The sequence below is a fragment of the Rhipicephalus sanguineus genome, chromosome 7, assembly GCF_013339695.2.
Source record: "Rhipicephalus sanguineus isolate Rsan-2018 chromosome 7, BIME_Rsan_1.4, whole genome shotgun sequence".
NCBI classification, from domain to species: domain Eukaryota; kingdom Metazoa; phylum Arthropoda; class Arachnida; order Ixodida; family Ixodidae; genus Rhipicephalus; species Rhipicephalus sanguineus.
Window position 1 is genome coordinate 152,120,977 of NC_051182.1, and position 19,977 is coordinate 152,140,953.

Consider the following 19,977-nt stretch of genomic DNA (forward strand, 5'->3'; position numbering starts at 1 on the left):
TCGCGTGGCGCGTCGGGCTCCATTGCGATTCCGGTCTCGTACGCATGCGTCCGCACGGCGACACTCGGTCACACATTTCTTTGTGCCGAATTACACCATTGGCGCCGCGCTGTCGGTTGGTGGATCCGATACGAGCCAATTGGCACGTGATTGGGTCTGTGGTCTACGTAGTACCTGTGTGCAGTACGTGACTGCCAGTGAGGTAAGTCAAGGAAAAACAAATTAATCCCGGCGCCCCTTTCTCTCCTTCTATTTCTTTCTTTCTTTCTTTCTTTCTTTCTTTCTTTCTTTCTTTCTTTCTTTCTTTCTTCTTTCTTTCTTTCTTTCTTTCTTCCTTCTTTTCTTTCTTTCTTTCTTCTTTCCTTCTTTCTTCTTTCTTTTTCTTTCTTTCTTTCTTTCTTTCTTTCTTTCTTTCTTTCTTTCTTTCTTTACCCTATACACGGGGATGCGTCGCGAGAAGTGCAGCTATTGAAACACTTTATTTGTGTGGACTCGATCTGTCGAGCACGTGCACCGTATGTTCTGACTTCCTGATATATATATATATATATATATATATATTATAATATATATATATATATATATATATATATATATATATATAATATATATATATATATATATATATATTATATATTTATATATATATATACATATATATATTACACACATATATATAATATATTATATATATATATATATATATATATATATATTATCATATAATATATATATATATATATATATATATATATATAACCTTCTTCGAGTGTGTCCTCTTCCGTGTCGAGCAAACTACGATCGACACGTGCGAGCAAGAAAATATGTCCCCGGCCTAACCGCTGGTGTAATAATGCGCCGTGAGAGAGGGTAAGGGGAAAGGAGGGGAGGGGCATGGATTTATGACCTTTATGGTTGGAACGTGAGAAAGAGGTCCACGCGCGCTCCAGCAGGCTCCTTTACGGGATTCTTCGGGCGAGACGACCTTCCGATTGTGTTTGTCAGATGGTGGGATGAGATAAAATGAAGACGAGGGTAGCGAGCATAGTGGTTTTCTTGGCCGGCGCTTCCTACATGCCGCCGTTTAATACTCGGCAAATTACTTTCTACGCTCAGAGCGGAGAGCGAACACGAAGCTATTTGCTTCCGGGAGCTGCCGAAAGGAAAATATTTGTTTACTATTGTCTTCTCTATGTGCCTGCTATATTGCCTGTTAGATTCTTATGGTGCGGCCGGAGGCTTTATTTGAACTATTATATGCCTCACGATAACGAATCTCTTTGCTATTGAAAGTGTTGCTTACTATTACCTTTGCTACTGAAAAGTGCTGGTTACTATCGTCTTTGCAATTTAAGAGATTTTCTGTCACAGCTCCCGAGCTTATGAATGGATGGACCTTATTCAGGAAGAGTTATTCTGCGTTTAGTCCTTTCAGTCCTGACAGTGTATGTCTGAATAACCTCAATATAAAAAAAGGGTTCGTGTAAATTAGGAAAAAGAAAAAAAAAAGAACAAAGCTTACTGCGCCACCAAAGAAGAAGAAGAAGAATTTTATTAATTAAATCGTGAAAATGTTACACATAAACATAATATACCGAAGGGTGATTCCACGAGAGATCGAACATGCCTGTCCGGTCGCAATTTTTGTTTTGCCTGGGTGTTTTACATGTTATGTGGGCACATTCAAAGTGCACGGAACTGAAAATTTTATTTCCAAGAAACGCTCCCAGCGCGCCAAAAAAATATTTGAAGGTGGCGGTGCAGGCCTCCTGTGTTTGCTCACTGCAATGTTTGCCTTTTTTTCCACCGGGTTTGCCTTTTTTTCACATTTTTTTTCTTTTGAGGACGGCATAGAAAAAGCATGGATGTAATTCACAGTAATGCGTATTAAAACCAACAAAAAATTTTCAACACAACATTTATAGTTCGCGTTAAATTCGGCCGTGAAATCCGAAAACATTGCAGTGAACAAAAACAGGAGGTCCGCGCCGCTACCTTCAAATATTTTTTTGGCACGGTGGGAGCGTTTCTTGGAAATAAAATTTTCGGTTCCGTGCAATTTGAATGTGCCCACATAACATATAAAAAACTCAGGCGAAACAAAAATATCGACCGGACAGGCATGTTCGATCTCTCGTGGAATCACCCTTTAGAGGGCGGCAGCAGCCCACTTTCGCACACGCTAGAACCAAACAAAATCTGAGAACACATTTTTTTCTTGACGAAAAGCCACCAGAGCAGGGTTTTATTTAAGAATAATTAAAATGTATTTAGCAAGGTTTTATTAAGAATAATTAAAACTGAGATTTACGCACAATGAAAGCTGATAACAACGATCAGTCGCACTGAAGTGAGCACACACAGCAAGGGTCATTTTGGCCAGTTATATCTCGTAAACAAAGCAAATGAGGACATATGATATTAAAACCGTGTGTTCACTGGCATAAGCGCTCTTCGATAAAAAATTGTCGTCAAACTTGAGACCGGAGTTTTTTTCATTTTATTTCTTGAAAATGTACTTTTTTGAAAAAACTCGCTTTTTAACTATTTTTTTTGCGCTGCCTGTAGGAAAATGATCTTCCGTATAAATGTTGCAAAGGCTCTTTTCTATATTTGAAATTGTTTTCAAGTTTCTGTTTGTAATACCAAAGGCGCCAAGGCGCCTCAAACTTAGGACTCTTTTTTGATTTCGGCCGTGTTTGCCATTTTTTCACATTTTCTTCTTTTTGAGGACGGCATGAAAAAAGCATGGATGGAATTCACAGTAATGCGTATTAAAACCTGCAACAAAAATTTTCGACACATCATTTATATTTCGCGCTAAATTCGGCCGTGAAAGCCGAAAACATTGCAGTGAGCAAAAACAGGAGGCCCGCGCCGCCACCTTCAAATATTTTTCTGGCGCGCTGGGAGCGTTTCTTGGAAATAAAATTTTCGGTTCCGTGCACTTTGAAAGTGCTCACATAACATGTAAAAAACCCAGGCAAAACAGGAATTGCGACCGGACAGGCACGTTCGATCTCTCGTGGAATCACCCCGAAGGAGGTCCCACTCTAGGCTGTAAGGGACCATTCGTACCAGTTAAAAAGAACAAAACTAGTCAGGTCAAAGGACCGTGGCAACAGGTAAAAGAAAGTTTTGAATAAGGAATAACAAGGCAACAAAGGAACTTAAACATGATATCGAAATATACCGATATTAAAACTTGTGTGAACTGAAACGAACAAAAGAAATCAGGTTAATACAAATGTTGTAAGTGCAGCAAACAAGCAGGAAAACAGTTGCAGGAAAACGCAGGAAAACAGTTGCACACATAGATGGAATACAGTTGTACAGAAAGTGTACGGAACTGTTAGAAATAAATCTTTCTTTACAAAAAGAAAATTAGAATCATTTTGTATTAAACCTAAAGTTTGGTCGGCGTAGGGCCTAATGTTTCTGTTTGTACACCGTTCACAATGTTTCGTGTTGACCACAGGGGCTTTGGTAAAGTCTTAAACAAACTTCCAGCAGAAGGTTGTTGAAATATAGAATGGCAAATAACGAAGGCAAGAGAAAGCTTAGCAAGCTGGTATTGGTTTAGTCTGGAACAAATGCTAACAGTTTTAGCGCGCGCGCGAACAAAGTGTGTGTGTGTGTGTGTGTGTGTGTGTGTGTGTGTGTGTGTGTGTGTGTGCGTGTGTTTTAAGTGAATAAAAACCAAAATATGTTACGGCCACCTGAGAAACCGAAGTAAGCACCCGGAAGAAAAAGTTAGAAAATGTCTGTGAAAGATAGCCCCCCCCCCCCCACCGAAAAAAAAAGAAAAAAGAAAAGAATCCCAGCGCAGTAAACCGATCCAAGTGTACATATTTGTCAGAAATATATTTGTCTTTAAAACCAAAATCATACCTAATTAAATCTAAACTTTTGGTCGGCGTAGGGTACCAGGTGTAGTTTTCTTCTATTCGCAATGTTTCTTACCGACAACAAGGGCTTTTCGTCAAACCTTAAACTTCGCGACGAAAGCTTGTTGAAACAAATAAGTGATAAAAAATGAAGGGGAGATGAAAGTGTGCAAGTTGGTATTGGTTCGATTTGAAAGCAATGATAACAGTTTTCGTGCACGTGTGTTAAGTTAATTAGCACACGTGAGTGTGTACGTGTGCTAAGTGAATATCAACCAATATCTGTGGTCACGATCACCTGATAAAAGGGAAGTGAGCCCCCGGAAGCTAAAGGTAAGAAAATTATCGTGAAACGTAGATGGAAAGAGAAACAAACAAACAAAAAAAACCGAGCGCACTAGGCCGATCAAAGTGCGCAGATTTGTTAGAAACGTATTTGTCTTTAAAAACAGAGCAATTTTCTATTAAATCTAAACTTTGGTCGGCATAGGGCCCCGTATTTACTTTTCTGTCGTTCCCTATGTTTTATATCGAACAGAGGGGATTTCGTCAGAACCCTGAACTTCCTAACAGAAGCTTGGTGAAATACAGAGTGAAAGAAATTGAATGAGAGAGAAAGCCTAGCGTGTTGGTTCAATCTGGAACTAATGTTAACATTTGTCGCATGTGTGTGTGTGTGTTAAGTGAACGCTATAAACTAATATCTGCGGAGATGAGAGAGAGATAATTATCTTTAATGAAAATCCCGGAGAGGTTAGCCTGTTTTGTCGCCTGGCTTGCTACTCCAGGTGTCGGGTGATGGCTATGGTATATACAATGATCACATACACACACAAATAGTGCGTACAGTCACAAACTCACATATATACACAAAAGAGTTATTCACAAACTTTTGTTAAGGCGAGTGTTCTTCAAGAACACCAACAGCGCTTTTGTGTTGCGCATCGCACAACCGTTGTCTTGCCACGGGCAGAGGAGATGCCGCAGCTCCAAGGTCAAGCCGCGTTGCAAATGAATTTCTGCCTTCAGAATCTGTCGTTCGGCGTCGTAACGGGAACAGATGATCACCTGAGGATCGAAGTAAGCACTCGGGAGCTAAAGATAAGAAAATGTTGATGAAAAGGTAGGCAAAAATATTAAAAGAGTCAGTGTACAGATCTGTTGAAAATGTGTTTAAAAAAAGAAATAGAACCATTTTCTATTAAACCTAAACATTGGCCTGCACAGAACCTCGTTTTCTTTTTACTGTTTACAATGTTTCATGTCGACCACAAGGGCTTTCGTCAACACCTTATACTTTCTTGTTTGTTTGTGTGTGTGTGTGTGTCAAGCAAATGTAAACCAATATATGTGGTCATGATCAGAGAATTCAAAGTTCGACGAAAGATTTGCGGCGCCAACTGGGAATCCATGAAAACTCAAGGAAAAGACAAGATAGGACGCCATTGTCCTATGCTGTCCTATCGTCTATCCTGTCTTCTTGATATTTCTTGTATTGTCAGTTTGCGCCGAAAATCTTTTGTTAAGCTACGCACCAACTCGCCGAACGTTATGCTATGTTAAAGAATTGGAAGAAAGCAAAACTTAAGAAAACCTTTGTTAAAGGTAGACAAAAAAAGAACAAAGGACAAAGCGCAGTAAACCGATCAAAGTGTACATATTTGTTAGAAATATACTTGTATTTAAAAACAGAACCATTTTCTAATAAATCTACAACTTGGGTTGGCGTAGGGCACCAGGTGTATTTTGCTACACTTCACAACGTTTCTTATCGATCAAGCGGGCTTTCCACCAAACCTAAAACTTGGTAAGGAAAAATATTGTTGAAACAAAGAAATAAATAATGAAGAGGACATAACACTGTTCAAGTTGGTATTGGCTCGTTTTGAAACCAATACTAACACTTCGTGCGAGTGTGTGTGTATTCACGGAGTAAACCAATATCTCTCGTAGTGATCATTAAGGAACCAGAAGTAAGCGGCAGGATGATGATAGGGAGCTGATAACATCACACATGACGATCATGATAAAAAAGTTTGTAACGTCGAAGACTGAAAGTACGCTGATGGCAGTGAGAGAGGCATATTACGGCAAACGGAAGATATATTGATTAATGAGCAGGCGGATTAATGAGCAGGATTGATAAGAGGACTATTATTGCAATAGCAATTATATGGACAGTCTTGACGGGTTTTGCCATCGCCGTCATGTCCTTCCGGTATGAAGTCCAAATTGATATGATCCCCCCGCGAATTTTATGTTCTGCAGCAGGTAAAAGCGCGCGAGCGGGGGTGACGAACGCGGCCGAAGCAGAGTTCAAACGAGCCGACTCATTTCCGTCGCTCGTAGGGTGCATGCGATAACATCACCCCCCTCGGGAGGCCTGCCGTCGAAGCAGACAGGAAAGGCTCCGCCCGTCTTTAACGAGCCTTAAAAGACGCGAAGACGCGAGCGGGGGGGGGGGTCTCGCGTGAGGAGCAACTTTGAACTTAGAATCAAGGGCGCGGTCGCTATTGCTGGCGCGCGCGCTATCTAGAAACCCATCACAGCAGGGCGGGCGGCTCGTATACCCTTCAACGTGCTGCGCTCTCAACGCGAAGTGACTATGCGGAGAGCATCGCTCCCTGGAGCGGCCGTATTTTCTTACACCATCGTTTTGTAGTTACGCGAGATCGGATACATAACAGTTAGCTGCCAGCCTCATTTCGTGTAACACTATAATTTATTGCTATCGCATTCATTGCTTCGCCCTTGCGGTGAAACTGTGACTTTTTATTATTATTATTATTATTATTATTATTATTATTATTATTATTATTATTATTATTATTAGTAGTAGTAGTAGTAGTAGTAGTAGTAGTAGTAGTAGTAGTAGTAGTATAGTTGTTGTTGTTGTTGTTGCATTGTTTTTCTCTACAGCTTCGGGCTGGGAGGCATTACAAGTTTGCTGAGCCTCACTTGGTTTTTGCACTGCCTCCGGGATCGGCCCATATTTGACCAAGTGACCATGTCATGTGATGACGTCATCATGCGAGGTCACGTTATATGACGTCATAGTAGCGTTTATGATGATGATTAATGAGCAGGCGGATTAATGAGCAGGATTAATAAGAGGACTATTATTACAATAGCAATTATATGGACAGTCTTGACGGTTTTTTGCCATCGCCGTCATGTCCTTCCGGTATGAAGTCCAAATTGATATGATCCCCCGCGAATTTTATGTTCTACAGCGGGTAAAAGCGCGCGAGCGGCGGCGACGAACGCGGCCGAAGCAGAGTTCAAACGAGCCGGCCCATTTCCGTCGCTCGTAGGGTGCATGCGATAACATCACCCCCAAACAAACTGCCACAAACTTTGCGATCGGTGACGTCAGCATTACGTCTTATCGCATTTTTGATGGAGGCGAAATTGCTTGAGACCCCTGCACTTAGATTTAGATGCCCTTTACAGAACCCCAGGCGTTCGGAATTTTCGGAGCCCTCCACTACGGCGTCCCTCGTAATCATATCATGGTTTTGGGACGTTAAACTCAAACAATTATTATTATTATCATTCATATGATGACGTCATCACGTGCCGATGATTTTTGGCATCACTTGCGTTGACGCCGCCGATGCCGACTTGGACGGTCAATTCTCGCGTTTATTGAGGCATCTGAGGCTTTCACCTTAATAAGTGAGGCTTTTGGGTCGGTATTTTATAGCAAGCGAGGCCAGTGCGCACGCGGAGAGTTGCCCGGATGTGTTGCCGTGCTGTGGGGAGTGTTGCGAAGACGCAGCCGGACAGCTGCCACGGGAGCTGACGCGGAGCGTTATTCGCCATATCGAGCTGCTCTTGTTTGCGTTTGCGAGTCGTCGATCGCATTCGTCGAAACGGCCTAATTAGAGCTTCCCCACCTCAGTAGCAGTGGCGGCGATACTCACGAAGTGCTGTGTGCGCCGGGTAACCGTTCTGACTATACAGTTGGTTTCAACCAAGGATGTTTAAAAAGTATTGCTGGAGCGGAAATTATGCCTGCGAGCGAAGCCGTACCCACCAAACAACTTATCAGGGTCAAAATGAAACTTTAGCGTTTAGCGAAGGGAGCATTTTGTTCCCTCGCGCTAAGAGTTTTATATGGCAGAAATTCTCGGACAGATACCGCTTAAGGTGTGTCGTTGTGTTACTGGTGTCCTTAGTATGCCTCAAAATCATGGTGGGAACTAACAGACAACAACGCCAAGGAAAGTATAGGGGATGTTTTTAGTAATAAATGTAAGGTAATTGTGAAGAAAGAAAAGTGGACGAAAAGATAGCTCGCCGCGGGCAGGGACCGAACCTGCGACCTTCGAATAACGCGTCCGATGCTCTGTATAACAAAGAAAACGAGCCCTTATAATTAACACTTCTTTCCTTCAAAATCATGGTAATATTTATTGGAGACCAAGTAATGTTTATACTCATGTTTATTTGTTACTATCGCGCCAAACAACGATCTTTTATTTCTTAAGTAAACTGGTGAAACTGGTGCGTAGATTTTCTTAAGTAAACTGGTGAAACTGGTGCGTAGATTAACAGAGCAAAGCTACTTGATTTCTAAGCGGGAACAACTCGAAAAGAGCATATTGCGAAATCGAAGGGGGGCAAAAGCTGGCTTCACTTTTCTCGGTGAGGCATTACGAGAGCTTTCACTCCAGCATTTCAACACGAAAGTGTTTTATGCCGGGGTCCACAAAGACGTTTAAAAAAATTCTGGAGTGCAAGCTCTCGAAACGCCTTGCCAGCGAAAGTGAAGCCAGTTTTTGCCCACCAAAGAGCTCGGAAACATGCTCTTTTCTGATGGTGCCTACTTAGAGATCAAATGGCTTTGATCTGTTAGTGTAAATGCTAAGTTAATTATAAAATAAAAGATCGTTGTTGCCGACAAAAGTAACACGTCGAGAGGTGTATTGGCGATTGATATCCAATAAAATTTGCCATGACTTTGAGGCTTACTTATGAAAACTAGTAACACAAAGACACACTTGCAGCAGTATCTGACCCGTAAAAGTTGCCATACTAAAACATCTCTGGCGTGCGTGGAAAACGCTCGCTTTCCTTCGCCAAACGCCGATGATTTATCGTGCCCCTACTAAGATGGCGGGCGCAGCCGCCATCTTTTGGTGGGCACGGCTTCACTACTGCGCAATAATCGCCACTCCAGCAATCTGGTCCGCAATTTTTTTAACCTCCTTGGGGTTCCACCAAGACGTGATTGACGCCATTTCCGTCACTAAAATAAACACGAACGGATGCCACAGAAAAACGAGAAGAAAACGTTTCAATGTGTCGGCATCGAACCCACAACTTTTTAGTTCGGGACGATAGGTGCCTGGCGCTCTACCCACTGCGGTACCGGCACACGCGCGCGGAGCTCCACAAGCGCGTCTTATATCGCTCACACCTGCTCCCTCTAACTGCGCTCTTGGTTGGCAGGGGCGGTGCCGCCATTCAGGAGCGGTGAAGGAAATTACTGCATCATGACCGTGGCCTCCGGGATCAGCTCCAGAAATGCGCCGTTGCTCAGGCCGTTCCATTCCAACGGGAAGGGCGTAATCAGAGAAAGCGGTGTGACAGACAGAAGAGCGTCGCTTATTGGTCGCAGAACTTGCTTGGGCTAAGGTCGCCATCCCACGGCATGTTAATGTGTTAAAAACGGAAAATTCGTGGCCTCAGCGATCACCATGCCACGGATGTTGGTCATGGTCACCGACATTAGCAGTCGGGATGGAGATGTGCCATCACGCATCGACGTGGGTGCATCTATATCAAACGGTGCCATACTGGCCAAATACCCACTGCAACGTGAAATCTATTATCGGTGTAAAATAAACACTGAACTGCTTCTTTGAAGGCACATTTCCCTTTCGTGTTATACCGATTCCTATAAGAGAAGGACCAACATTAATTTTTTAAAAATCCTTTTTGGTTCCAACCTAAGAATAAGCATAACCTAAGCCCGCAGAACTGTGGTTCGTCGTGTCCTTCACCTCCGTAACAGAGTCGTACAAACTAACTTTCGTTACAAGCGGCAAGTACACTTTCCGTCCGCTAATAAAAAAACTAGGCATATCGGAAAAATGGAAGGGACGACCAAGGTGTTTTTCGACTAAAACCAGCGGCACAAACGTGAACATGCATGGCCAAAATTCGACAACCCTGAAAACGCTTGGGGATATTTGCATCCTTACTTAGTGATTTATGCACGTCGCTCCATTGACGGTACGTTGTTGTTGGTCGACTCGAGAAGTTTACCTCCTGTACGCGCAGTTATGGTGGCTAGCACATCCGCATTCAGCTCTTCCACAGTAGTACACAGACTGCTGTGAATCGGTAACACATGTGCCTAGCATGCATTCCTTTTGACAGGGAGGTCCGTGACAGTGGGCGGAGCTTGTATTTAAGTCAGAATCCTTGTGCGTCTCATCAGCCAAGAATATTTCGAGATTTGGCGAGACCTGACGATACTTCGCGAGACTTCAAAAATGTTAAAAGAAAAATACTAACTAATAAAGACCGGTCAAAACTCACGTGACACTCAAGTGAATATATGTCTGCCGTCGGTATGACTTATTTATATTCAAATACCGCAGCCATATATATCCAGGGCTGTTGCAGGAGTGGAGTCCATTTTCATAAAGAAAAAAAAGGCAGTTCACAAGAATGACATACAAGCATAAAAAAGAACAAAGAAAACAACAGCATTATCATAACAGCGCTTGTATCGAATCTCACAGAGCCTGTTTACGAACAGAACCAGTTAGATGACATAAGGTCATTTGGTCAACATCAAGCTACTGTAACAATTTTTACACCTAAATGACCTTATACTTTTTATTACTATAAAATAAATATTGATTGATTGATTGATTGGTTGGTTGATTGATTGATTGATTGATTCATTGATTGATTGATCGATCGATCGATCAATCGATTGTTTGACAGATAACGGCAACGTTAACAGCACGAGATGGCGACGCTCGATGGCATCCGCAATATAGTCGACATGGAATGTCGACGCTTTATCACTTGGCTCAAAGTATTTCCGCCTGCGCGAGAAAAGCAATCTGGCCACAATGATTTCCGGTTTCGCCAGAAAAGCGTTCGCTTCGCCTGTTCAAACGCAAGACGAACAAAATAGGTTATTTCTTTTCCTAGTGCAAACGTTGAACCAATCTAAATGTAGTTCTGGTTAGGTTTGGTTTAAAAGGGATTGATATATAGCCGCGAATTGTAGTGACTGGTTTGGAAAATGGTTTAAACTTTGTTCTTTATCCTCTTCACTGGCGAAGGAAGATGGAGGCAACAAAATTCTCGTGCTTCCACAATTCGAAAAGAAAAAAAAAACATACATTGCGACAAAAATTTTACTTTTCTTTTTCAAATGTTGTAAATGGGTCTCAAGAAACGGGTACTTTATAATTGAAAATATAGCAATAACACCGCCGATAAACACGAATTCCGGCTTCCAGTGCTCCAAGTATATATATATATATATATATATATATATATATATATATATATATATATATATATATATATATATATATATATATATATATATATATATATATATTACACCAGCGTAACAGACATTGACTCTGCAAGCTATAGTAACGCTTTGATCGAATACGCCGAATACCGCTACTCATGATAAGCACATCACCGCACCGTAGCGTGCACTGTGTTGCGGTGAAACTGACATCGCTTTAACCCCAGTGCCGACGTTAGGACGGACCGTGAGCTAACCCTTACAGGCCAGTGTAGTCGACATGGCTAGCAGGCCTACGATATGCGCACAACTACGAAATTTACCCAAAGACGTCGATCCACCGCGGTAGCGCTTGACTCCGAGCGAGAAATCCGGCATAGACTGCTAGTCGCCGACTGCTTCACATGAAATCGATTCCACCAATGCGTGGGATCGGCCGGAAATTGTTATCTGATTCCCGAAGACGAATAGCATAAATTTTGTTCCCACTACATTGCACTAAAAAAAAAAAGAGCCCTTCCCCGAACAGGAGCTTGGTGTGTACGTGCATGACGTATACTACTTTCTCTCTTCCTTTCTTTTACCAAAGCTTCGTTTAAAGAACGATGTCGCAAACCAACGCAGTGCACCTGAATAGCCTTTCACGTGCATCCGAGTCAGCAGGATTGTTTACAACTCGCGTAAGTTACGACAGCTTTTTCATAGGTCGTAACTCCCAAAATACCGCCACACTGCGTGCACTATATGCCAAGTCTATACCGTAAATGGCGCTATAGGCCAAGTGACCTTTTTGGAACAATAAACCCTCGTGTTAACGGGCGTGTGTCTGCACGAGCAATATTGTTTCAAGACATGAGACCAACGTAATCTCCGTCGTCATGTGAATTTCTGTATATAAAAAAAGACTCACAGGGTCCCTTACGCTTTCACCTGAGGCCATAGGTCGGCAAAAAAAAAAAAAAAAAACCTGGAGCTCACTCAGACTCAGTCAAGAAATGTATTTTGCTCTGAGGGCTCACTCGGAGTCTCGGACTCAGACACACCAAAATTTTCCTCAACAGGACTCACTCGGACTCAAATTCACAGCTTGACCTGAGCTTGAGTGAGCCTGAATTAGTCGACTGATGAGTCCGTTAGCGTAAAATTAGCTGCTTCGATCATGGTGTGAATGCTATTTCACGCCAATATCTCACATATAATCGGTGCTCCACGATGCGCCTTTCGATCTTGTGCCTTCAAATACGAGTTATCAATGATTTCAATCCAGTAAGGACATCTTTATGAAATACGCGACTCACACGAGATATTTTTATCAAAAACTTTCCGTGAAAGAGTTCACGAGGGGAGGTCATGGCACCCCCGCCCCCTAACTCACGCCTCTGATGAACAAATATTCAGGTGGCGCATGAACGCTAGTCCGTTGAAATATGTTCGAATAGACTTTAGTATAAACGTAAGCCGATATAAGACTCGTAGTAATGCTGATGATGAGAAAATAGGACCATAGGTAGGAAGTAAAAGGCGGAACTCACTCAGACTCACTCAAGAAATATATTTTGCGCTTAGGTCTCACTCGAACTCAGACTCACCAATATTTTCCTCAACCGGACTCACTCGGACTCATACTCACTAAATTTTCCTTAGCCGGACTCAGTCGGGCTCCAGCTCACCAAAATATTAATTACCCGGACTCACTCAGACTCAGGCTCACGGCCCGATCTGAGTCTGAGTGAGTCTGAATGATTCGACTCATGAGTGAGTTTGCCGACGTATGCCTGAGGCGATTCGAAGGAGGAAGCCGTTTTCTTTTTCTTCTCCTCCGGCGCCTCCCTCCGAAAGCTTTCTGCAACTAACGTGGTTTTGGACTGCCTCGAAGATCGGAGGCATTGAAAACTTTCTGCACCTCATCTGGCTTTTGCATTGCCTCCGTGATCGGCCCACTTTTGACCAAGAGACGATGTCGTGTGATGGCGTCATAATGTGGCGTCACCGTTGCGCGACGTCATGATGACGTCACAAACTTTTCCGATCTGTGACGTCATTATGACACCGTATGATGACGTAAACACGTGACGATGATTTTTTACGTCGCTTGCGTTGATGCCGCCGACGCCGCCGCGGGACGCCGACGGTCAATTTTCACGTTTGATGAGGCATCTAAGGCTTTCGCCTTAATGAACAAACGAGAAAGAAGTTTGACGGAATTACGGATCCTTAAAGTGATGAGAATGAGATTTAAAAAGGGGAAATGCAGGGAGGTCAACCAGAATTATACGATCCGGTTCGCTACCCTACACTAGGCAGAAGGGGAGGGCGAAAGAAAGATGGAAAGAAGAGCGGACGGAAGAACAAGCACGCGAAAACAAACAAATAAACAAAAAAACAAATGGAAGGTGAGGAGCGGGAGTAGTATAACCTATCCAATAGGCCGCTGCCACGCAAAAAGTTCAATAAGGCCTTAAAGGGCCCCTAAACAACGCCTCAATATATAAAGGACGAGCGCGTTATTATATCCTGGCGTTTCCCCTCTTTTCGGTATAATTCGTGACGCCAGCAGTCTGTTCACGTGACGTCACGAGGAAATAAGCTCTCGATTGGTCCAGATACGAGGAAAATAAGTTGTGAATCGTCTCTTACCCAGCTTTACCACGCAGTCGCTCACCCGTTGTGCCTTGCCTCGCCTGACAATTTTGCGCGATCGACTGATTTCACTTCGTTTTGTGCGTTTTCCACTGCGCAAGCGGAGATAACAGTGTGTCGCCGAAAAGCGAGAAATCCTGCTAGGCTCAACGATTAGTGCTGACATTGTCCAAGCGTTTCATGAAGAAATAACTGGCGAGGAGGAGATGGCGCCTGCAGGAAGGGTAGTGAAGCCGAGAAAGAGACCACTATTTCGCCCTTGAAGTCGGATTGGTTCAGGGTCTCTTGAATAGATTTCCGGTGCGACGACAGTTTAGATTGGCGTTCGAATACTGTCTGTTCCGACAGGGGCCTGTCGTCAAGGCGAGCCCACACAGCAGCTAGCGGCAGTCTGTGCGCGCTGTAGCGAGGACAGCGACAAAAAAAACGCGTTTTATATTTCCTTCGCTGCCGCAGTGGTTGCAAGCAGCACTGTCTTCCATGAGGATTCGAAGAGGCAAAACGATTTTGCGAAAGCGACACCAATCCACAGTCAGCAAAGACACCGTTCTCTCGAGTCGAGATTGTACTGACGGGAGCCGAAGTTCCAGGCAAACTTGAAAACGTCGCAACTAACGCATGCCCTTTCGATGAAAGTCAATAGACTTTCGGCAAAGAGGGCCGTGGAATTCAACACAAAACCGATGAAATCCTGCCTCGCTTGGTTACTAGTCTGATTACTACTTCAACGCGTTTAGTATGCATGACCGCAGTGGTAAAATCAATGCCGAATAAATCACTTACGGTAAATGAATTGTTTTTTTCCTAAATGAATATCGAATACAGAAGCCGCCCAGAGATGACATCTTCCAAATGATGAAAAAATTCCGTTACAAAAGTTATAAAATCACGAAATCATGAAAAATTCAAATCATACAAAAGCGCATTTTTTCCCCTGGAGCATTCCGCAGAGGAAATTTCAAATACTCCAACATTAATCGCGCACTTTTTGACGAAAATTAATAGAACATCGCTTTAGACGCTCCATGACAAAATCGAATCAACGAAATTTCGCTTTCCTTTACCCTAATAACTTGCCTAATTAATATGCTGATTCAGTTAGAATGTGTGACCTCAGTGGTAAAAAAATACAAAACATAAAAATGAAAGCATAATCGCCAAATAATTGCATTTTTTCGTATTTTTAAGAACGAACTCCTTTTCCTGGGCAACTACTCTACAGGCGCAGTTTGAAATGCTGTGAAATCACGCACGCGGTTTTGATGCAATTCAATTGATTTTTCGGAGAATGTGGGTCGCGAATGCACGCTCAACGGCAAATCAATGAAGTCCCCGGAAGGGTTTATACGTAGAAATATATACATTGCATACTGTACATTAAATTACACATAAAACAGTATTATACGTTTGTTTCAATAAAAAATACTTATATTTTTTGAAGAAGCAAATTGGGGCAGGCGTCTATCTGATTAAGCGATGGGTCATTGGATTATATGTTTTTTTTTTTTTCATGCAAGAATACGAGTATATATTTTAAAGAAATAAAATGCAATAGGACAGGTGTCGATATGACGAAGTACAGTGGAACGTTGACGATACTTAGAAGTGCAAAAAAACAAAGATAAAACAAGAAATACGCAAGAAAGAAGAGTCAGACAGGCCGGAACGCTTTGATGGGTTCCCCAACCGAAATTCGTTTCCCCTCATCAATTTTGCAGTTCGCGAATGCGTACGTGATCACGGACTACGCAGCCCTAAGCGAGGAAGGTGCCTGTTGGCCCGCGTTGAATAATATTAATGATCGACGTCGGCTTTCGATTCGATAATTTCGAAATCCCCCCCCCCCCTGCCCAGAACACGAATGCGATGAAACAAGGTGCGATTCGTCAGTGCATAACGGGAAATCATACTCTGTTCGCGAAATTAAGACGAAATGAAATGTTCGTGTGTTTGTGGTGTAATTGGCACGATTGGAAAGTACGGATGGGCACGGATTATCATTCAAAAAAACGTCGTTCCCCTTTTGAAGAGAACAAGTTCTTTTCAATGCGTCCGCGTTTTCTTTTGGATGAGGCCCCGATGTGGACGCGGAAAATAATTTTAGAGATACTGTGGCGCTAGGAACGCACAGACGGAACAAAAGAAGGCGAACCTAAGGGCTCGTTTTTCTTTTTGAGACAAAGCTTTAATGAAAACCAATCGACAACTAAGCCAAACAAGATATAGGGGATGTTAATTGGACTGTTTTACCTATACTGTAGTAATCAGATGGGAGAAAAACGAGCGAAAACTCAAGACAATGACGAAGAAGGAGGCACATTCAAGAACACTCCGTCGCCGGACGCATCTAAACATGAACCAACCAGCCCAGATTTTCACGCTTTTATTGTAATAATTATGATGTGAATGTGAAGAAGTTAAAGTGGACGAAAAGACAACTTGCCGCCGGCAGGGACCGAACCCGCAACCTTTGGATAACGCGTCCGATGGTGTACCCATTGAGCTACGGCCGCGGTCGTCTTCCCGTCCACTTTATCGGTTACATCTGAGCATTTAAACCTAGGAATGTTGTCAGCACTCGCCGTCATAGCTACGAGCGGCGATGGTTAACACTCCCAGGTTTAGAAGCACAGATATACCCGATAAAGTGGACGGGAAGACGACCGCGGCCGTAGCTCAATGGGTACACCATCGGACGCGTTATCCGAAGGTTGCAGGTTCGGTCCCTGCCAGCGGCAAGTTGTCTTTTCGTCCACTTTTAACTTCACACTTACATCACAATTACTGCATATAATTTTCCTTGGCTTGATTGCCTGTTGGTTATCAGTAAATGTTCTGTCTAACAAAGAAAAACGAGCTCTTGAATTCCCCAACTTACAATTTAAGAATTTTCTTTTTAAAACTGCCCGGTTCTTGGCCAACCCCCCAGCGTGGGTGTGTGCCACGGATACAAGGTACTACACTCTATCCCTATCGCGCCGCAGTGTCTCGCAGTTATACGCAACACACCCGACTCGCCACTTTAAGGAAACATTTTCGTTTGAGTTTTTTTCGCCTTCAAAGATTTACTTGGTATTCCACCCATCGCACGTCGTGGATCGTGACTGAGAGAAGTTTCTTTCCGGGAAGAGAATAAGTAATTACCTGAAGCACCGACCGACTTCCCTTGTTTTGTTTTGTTTTTAACTATTATTGTTTTATAAGAATTGATTTCCATTTCACCGAAAGATCTCGTTCTTGCTACTCTCTCTTTATATTGTGTCGACTTTTGGCACGTATTTTGGTTCGATCGCTGGAGACGGACGCTGCACTGAACAAATCAAAATCCTCATGTATGTATGTATGTATGTATGTATGTATGTATGTATGTATGTATGTATGTATGTATGTATGTATGTATGTATGTATGTATGTATGTATGTATGTATGTATGTATGTATGTATGTATGTATGTATGTATGTATGTATGTATGTATGTATGTATGTATGTATGTATGTATGTATGTATGTTATGTTATTGTGATGTTGTATGTATGTAGGTATGGAGTATGTTGGTGTGTAGGTAATGCATGTATGTATGTATGTATGTAACTATGTATGTATGTATGTATGTATGTATGGTATGTATGTATGTATGTATGTAGTAGTATGTCGTGTGTGTGTATGTGTGTGTGTATGATGTATGTATGTATGTATGTATGTATGTATGTATGTATGTATGTATGTATGTATGTATGTATGTGTGTGTATGTATGCATGTATGTATGTATGTATGTAAACTATGTATGTATGTATGTATGTATGTATGTATGTATGTATGTATGTATGTATGTATGTATGTATGTATGTATGCACGTATGTACGCACAGTCGCGCCCAATATGAGTTGCAACATGTCCGCACTCAAAGTGGCGCCAACACTGCAAAGTGGCGTCGATATAGCAAAAATTAGTCAAGCAAACAATGTTTCAGCTACTGGTGTTCAGTTACTGGGGGGGGGGGGGGCGCAGAAGAAACGCCTTTGCAGAAGAAATGCCGCGGACTTCTAAAGTTGTGTCCGACTATATGTTGTAACCGACTTTAGCTTTCTGCACCTAACGTGATTTTGCATGGCCTCCAGGATCGGAGGCATTGCAAACTTTCTGCACCTTTATTTGCACTGTCTCCGTGATCAGCCCACCTTTGACCAAGCGACGTTGCCATGTGATGGCGTCATGACAACGTCACAAATTTTGGCGATCTGCGACGTCATGATGACGTCGTATGGTGACGTCACCATGTGCTGATTTTTTGCGTCGCTCGCAGTAACGGCGCCGCCGACGCCGACGGTAAATTATCGCGTTTGATGAAGCATCCAAGGCTTTCGTCTTAATAAAATGACATGAATGAAATTAAATCATTGTGCAATAGCGCAAAAAAACCATAAAAAAACACAGGGGCGCAGGCTAGAGAGACATTCACGCAGAGTGAGAATGTATGGCCCTTGTTTTGATGACACAACCGCAATATTTGAACACGGCGATGAAACAGCTTGAGAGGATAGCCGAAAAATTTTTATCGCAGGATGGGGAGATAACAGTATAAACCATCCCTCTTTATCCCTGTCCGATAAAAAAACTAAGTTTGCTGGTTTCAAGATTGTGGGCGGTGAAAGTGAATTTTAGATTAATTTTTTATATATTATTATTTTTTTTCCCTGTTGGACATTGTCATTGCGCATGACCAGATGTATGTTTATGTGTTGTATTTCTGAAAAAAAAAGTCATTTGAAAGTTAGTGCCTGAATGGTATCTCTAGCCTGTGCCCGCTTTTTTTTTTTTCCTGTTTCTTTTTTTGCGATATCCCACAATGCATTCATACCAACTAGCCCGGTTTTCTTTATTACCGAAGTGAAATGACTGTTGCGTAGAGCTTGAATTCCGGCGTGTAGCCACACGGCTACTCCATTTTCGCTATGCTGTGGAAAAACAACAAAACAAATAAATAAAAAAATAGAACAGCTACAATCTCGAAAAATCCCTATTTCTACACCGTACACCCCTAATTACATCTTGAGCAAGGCAGTTCATCCCTTTTTGCTACCGTCTCGCCCGAGCGAAGACGTTAATACGGGCGACGTTTGTGTTGTTATATTAAATTTTTTTTCTCGATCATTTATCTTCTTCACATTCAGCGAGAGCGGGAGGTAACGGCTCGGGGAATCCTAATTACGCAAGAAAGAAAGAAAGAAAGAAAGAAAGAAAGAAAGAAAGAAAGAAAGAAAGAAAGAAAGAAAGAAAGAAAGAAAGAAAGAAAGAAAGAAAGAAAGAAAGAAAGAAAGAAAGAAAGAAAGAAGGAAGACTCAGTGCGCTTTCGAAAGAGGCAACGACATCGCAATTAGCATTCACCTGAGCGCATCGAAGCGGCCACGAAAGAGAGAGCTCCCCTCGAATCTGGTAGGGGCTTCTGGGGGGAAGGCCAGACAGCGAATGGGATTTACGAATTTCGTTTCGCGAGACGAATCTACATTCACGTTACGAGTGAAGGATTTCTATAAAAGGGGAGCCTTTCCGTCCGAGTTTAAAATCAATTAACGTGTTGCTTTAGCTGTGTATACAACCTGTTGCAGTAATTGAATCGTTTTTTGTACCGTTGCGTACGAGCGTTACACGTGAGAACGTTTTAGCTGGTCAAGGCAAATGGGTGGGCAAATGGGTTCGGCTCTATTTTCTTCGCTCAATCCTTTACTAATCCGGTTCAGTACCGTTGCCCAATTAAACCTTACTAAGGCAAATGCCCTAGATGCCTCATCAGACACGAAAATCGATCGTCGGCGTCAGCACAAACGATGCAAGAAATCTTCATGCGATGACGTGTCACCATATGGCGTTGTCGTGGCGTCACACGTCGTCAAAATTTGCGACGTCGTGATGACGTCACTATGACGCCACGTAACGTG